Below are 6,000 nucleotides of genomic sequence, written 5' to 3' on the forward strand. Positions count from 1 at the left end.
CAGAAATGGAAAAAGTGCAGCGTGGGTAAACAATGTATACTTAACTTTCGCTGTATCAAGCATTAAAATGCAACATCAAATGTAGGCTTATCAACTTCTAGTCAGGGGTGCGCAAACTTGGGGCCGCGCCCTCCCCCTCTGTAACTTTTCCTTACCTTGGTTCAGACAGCCTCTGGTGACGCGGGGTCATGTGACGTCGCATTGCCATGGCAACATGACGCCAGAACACCAGAGCTAAGGTAAGGAGGGGGGTCGCGAGAAGAGGGGAACAGTCGGCAGGGAGGTGCATGGGGAAAAGATTGCGCTCCCCTGTTCTAGATCAGTGGTTTTCAAAAAAAGTTTGGTTAAGGACCCCTATAATTATATTGTGAAATTCTGCGGAACCCCAACCCTCTCTAATAGCGCAACAAATATCCTAGAATCACTCCTAGGAAGGAACTGGTGCTACTAAATGGATGCAAGCATGTCCTACATAAAGTCCAGAAATATAATGCACAAAAAACGAATAAAGCATTCCTCCGTCCACTGTTCCTCTACTAAATGATGTAGTACTGTAATACACCCCACTTGAAACGTGACATGTGACTATCTACGGGTAGGGGCTAAAGGTGGTAGGGAGGAATGAAAAGCAGTAATACCGCCGTGTCCCCTATTGAGGAACCACAAGCTGAGTAAACCGCTACCCTCCGCCACTGCCCTCCTACACCCGGTGTCACCCATGGACAAGGAATCCTCTCTGCGGAGGTAGGGGAAGGGAGATCAAACACTCACAGTCTTGACTCGCCTGGTCTCCGGTCTGTGATGACGTCGTTGAACTGTGAACCGGAAGAGGAAATCAGCGTGCTCCAGCCCAAGGTATAACGAGCAAAAATAGAAAGTAGTATGGCGGTTCACTGCTGCCGCCGGGGTATGAATGGATCCACACGCAATAAAAATAAAGGTTATTTATTAGTGCATAATACACAAAAAATCTGCCACAGAGCGAACTCTGACGCGTTTCGTTCCAACAGGAACTTTGTCAAAGAGTATCCAGCACTGTGCCCTGTGATGTATATATAGTGCGCCACCGTCATACAATTGGTTAATAGGCAAATTGACACAGAGTGTGTAAACACACCTGAAGACTAATGAACCCATAGGAACACAAGTAATAATAGCGCTATTGTGAACACTATCAGTGCCCACTATTTAACATCATCAAGGCACACAGTTGTTACAACAAGACACTAAACGACACAATATATGATTAAAAACAAAACAAAACTAAGTACTCATGTCTAATAGTACAAATATACAAACATAGACAACAAGTGCCAGTTTCTCAGCAGCAGAACGAACATCACTAAATATCACAAATCACTCTCTATTAGAAAACCTACTAATCACACACACGGAATTAATGTGATAACATCATCATAAAAGACAGTGTCTCATTATAAAATTAGTATATACTAATGGGAAAACACTCTACACCAGTGTCAATGTAATTGAAATACATGCCAACAATAGTTAAATTCTATAATCTAAACACTCATATATATAACACCCATACAATACAAATCTATCAAAACTCAATAAACTATAATTAGAAAAATCTATATATATTGAACATCGTGAATAATCATATTAAATATATGCTCTAAATAATATCAACAATATTGTGTAACTAATCATGTTAAAAATTGCTTAAGGTCCCACTCAATGTTCATACCCGTGGGATACAATGTGTTTAAGGCATGAATCCTAAACATTTCTCTTGTATTCAATGTGTACCAACTACCTTCCTTCATTAAGGACTCTTCGGATCTGATTAGATCCATAAAAAATTTGGATTGGAAGTTGGGATACAGGTGGGTCACCTTAGATGTGGCCTCCCTGTATTCCATTATCACACATGAACAGGGTATTCAGGCACTGTCGTTTAGTGTCTTGTTGTAACAACTGTGTGCCTTGATGATGTTAAATAGTGGGCACTGATAGTGTTCACAATAGCGCTATTATTACTTGTGTTCCTATGGGTTCATTAGTCTTCAGGTGTGTTTACACACTCTGTGTCAATTTGCCTATTAACCAATTGTATGACGGTGGCGCACTATATATACATCACAGGGCACAGTGCTGGATACTCTTTGACAAAGTTCCTGTTGGAACGAAACGCGTCAGAGTTCGCTCTGTGGCAGATTTTTTGTGTATTATGCACTAATAAATAACCTTTTATTTTTATTGCGTGTGTGGATCCATTCATACCCCGGCGGCAGCAGTGAACCGCCATACTACTTTCTATTTTTGCTCTCTAATAGCGCGTCTGAGATCAGATACATTGTAAGGAACCCCAACCCTCTCTCATAGCGTGTCTGAGATCTGATTCATTGTTGGGAACCCCAACCCTCTCTAATAGTATGTGGGAGATACAATGCATTGTAAGGAACCCCAACCCTCTCTAACAGCGTGTCTGAGATCAGGTGCATTGTAAGGATCCCCAACCCTCTCTAATAACGCGTCGGAGATCTGATGCATTGTAAATTCTTATGTATTTGCTACACTTTTCAAATGACCTACAACTTGCAGGGACCCCCTTAGCAATGCCCAGGGAACACAAGGGTACCTAGGAACCCCTGTTGAAAAACACTGCTATAGGCAGCTAATGGGGCTTAAATATTGCATAATAATGTGGTCAGCTACAGTTAATAAATAAAGAAGTGCTTATAATCTTAAAATCCATTACATTTCATTTGAGCCTTTTCGGTGCCTGTTAAGGTGCATTCAATCTTACAAATGTTTTCTAAATTTAGAAGTTGAATGCCGCCTTTGAAACAAAAGCACTAACGCCGTAAGAAATGCTGTCCAGGTCATATTTAAAATGGCTGCCTCAGTCATGATCGTCTTTCTGTTCATTGTAAACAATCGTATTGTAGCATCACCATACTTGGGGTGTTCAAATGGGAACCTGCAGATTATTACCCATATTTACTATATTACATATTTGACTTTCCACAATACATAGTAGAAGAAAAGAAGATATCCATAAATACTGAAGGGGCAGTGTATGTATCGGTAATGAGTCAGAAATTCCCCTAAGCAGAATACTTGCTTTGTTAGTCAGCAGTCGCTTTAGGGTTAATATGAAGCTGACGGTCATTCCTGTAGCACAGAGACAGTAGAAGATCCTAAGCCAGGTAGTGAAATTTCCCATAAGAGTGTTTGCATAGAGCACATTTGACTATGAACCATATGTTTGATTTGTCTCATAGTTAAGGTGACGGCACAAAAGCTATCAAAATGAGTTTCATACGCACAGAAAAAAAAAAGTGCAGAGACCTCTATAATAAAGTATGTTTTAAAGCTGCAGACCAAATAATATCCTGTGTGTTTCTTTTTTAAATAAATAAGTTCTGTTCTATGAGAAAATACTTGTAGCATTAAAAAAAACAAAAAAACACTGAATGACATTTTTAATGTATTATGTAATTTAACAAGCATTTTTTGTTTCTATAGCAACCATTTACATGGTCACATCCCCTTCCTCTTCTGAAACAGGCTCTGGCACACCCCTTTTTGAGCCCTGCCCTGTCTCTAGCAGTGCACCAATTGTATCTAGTGATTGCTTGGTCACATGATCTTCTCCACATAACTTGGCATCTTTGGTCCTCTTCTGCTGCACTGACAGCCACTTAGTGAACCCCTGAGCCGAATCTTCACCGATCGATCGGCAACTTAGCTAATTGCTTATCATTGTGTGAATTCTATTGATGCACATATTACATTTTAAAAAAAAATTCAAAAAACGTCAGCTTGGACGGTTGCTTTAGTAGGATGTTATAAATCAGCAACCAACGATATTCTCTCTCCTAACGGAGGAAAAGGAAAAGGAAGGAGAGGGAGTCCTGGCCGAGCCTCGCTATTACCGTGGCCTCCTGGTGAAGTGCGTTAAGCTGACAAAATGCGTAAGGCGGGTGCAAGTGGGCGGACACGGCCGGAGCAACATGGCATAACTGAAGTATCAGGTGGAACCACATTGTTATACGGGCGTGAGGACGCGCTAACAGCGCGGCTCGGGTGGGACTGGAAGTTTGGCCCAACCTCCACGTCCGGGCGCCAGGGCCTCTGCTGTGGGGCCCTTCTTGAGTGGTGTGTCCCCTGCTAGGTAACCTTCAGCACCCTCTCCCCCACACTCCACTACCAGGGGGCCCAGTTGCAACACTGTGTCCTGCACTCCAGAAAATCTGTCGGCGGTCTGTTCAGAATAATAAATAGGACCCCTTTAGTTAGTCGGGGCCACAAGTAATTGCTAAGTTTGCAAATGCCCCGACACCATCATTGCCTGGAAGCAGCTCGTCTTTGTTCCATGGTCTCCTCTTCCTTTATGTCAGGAGAGGCCAACTCCAGTCCTCAAGCAACAGGCCAGGTTTTAAGGGTAGCCCTGCTGCAGCACAGGGGGCTCAATGAATGCCTCACTCAACGACTGAGCTGGGGTAACCTTAAAACCTGACCTGCTGGTGGCTCTTGAGGACTGGATTTGCCCACCCCCTGCTTTATGTCATATGCAATCACACAAAGCCATTAGTGAATTATTTGCACCCTTCATTAACTCAATTCTTTTCAACAATAAACTCATTTAACAGTAGCTTTACTAAACGTATAGTGCAGCTGTGGCTATATGAGCATGACTGCGTAACAGGAAAAGCTATATACATCTCATCCATATCTGTGTAATAGGAGGCTGTACTAGAACTATGTAATAGAGCTTTCTACGGCTATTGACTGATTAAAGGAATAAAGTGACATTTTGAAGAGCAGTCTATGCACTTTATAAGTACTAAGTCATTTGTAGGAGAAATACTAGATGCAGTTAGACAGTTGGCTTCTAACTAACTCTAATATCTTGCTGGGCATTAGTATATCAGTGTATATTTAAAAATTGTACATCCCCTTTATAATATGTGAAAGCAACTTCATATTGAGAAAGGGTATTCTGTAGCGTGATTCTCTACATATCACTATTTCTGTACTTTCTCAGAAATAAGCCACAAGAACAATTAGAAACCTGCATCCTGCTTCCCTTTTCTATAACTTCACACTGGGGCGTTTGGCTGTGGTTTTTTTTTTTATATCTCTGTTACATCAGTACACACAAGAGTGAAAACATGGTGACATGCAACACAAATGGACACGTCCATTATTAGCATTCTCTTCTCCATTATCAAAGTACTTTAGGACATCCCTGTTAAAATGTGTTTATAAAGCCATTTTAACAATTAAATGGCCACTGGCCCGTCTGGCAGTGAACCGGTTAATGCAGGGGTTCTCAACTCCAGTCCCCAAGACCCCCCCCCCCCCAACAGGTCAGGTTTTCAGGATATCCCACTGATTGAGCCACCTGTGAGGAAGCAGGGATATCCTGAAAACCTGACCTGTTGAGGGGGGGGGGCGGGGGGGTTCTTTAGGACTGGAGTTGAGAAACCCTGCTTTACAATATAATTATGTCATATTTGTTCTACTTTTCACAGTTCTAAACCAGGTGTGCTCAATTCTAGTCCTCAAGCCCCCTCAACAGGTCAGGTTTTCAGGATATCCCTGCATCAGTACATATGGCACAATCATGCCCCTGCTTCAGCACAGGTGGCTCAATCATTCCCTGCTTCAGTACAGGTGGCTCAATCAGAGGTTCCACTTATTGAGCCACCTGTGCTGAAGCAGGGATATCTTGAAAACCTGACCTGTTGGGAGGTCTTGAGGACTGGAGTTGAGAACCCCTGGGTTAATGACCACGGACCATCAAAGCATTGTAAAGCGATGTAAAGCGATGGCTGCTCTGGTCCTTTCTGGCATGGGAACCAATCAAAGCTGTCAGCAGTGGTGTGCACAGAAAAGCCTATTGGTTCAACCCCCAGCGTTTTAGACTATATTAAAGACTTCATTTTCCACAGAAATGGCCAATTCGAGGTGAAAAATTAGCGAGTGTTCTCCCACGATGCAGCTCTGGGCTCATTTAGAAGTGAG

This window comes from Ascaphus truei, chromosome 9, assembly GCF_040206685.1.
Source record: "Ascaphus truei isolate aAscTru1 chromosome 9, aAscTru1.hap1, whole genome shotgun sequence".
Classification (NCBI taxonomy): domain Eukaryota; kingdom Metazoa; phylum Chordata; class Amphibia; order Anura; family Ascaphidae; genus Ascaphus; species Ascaphus truei.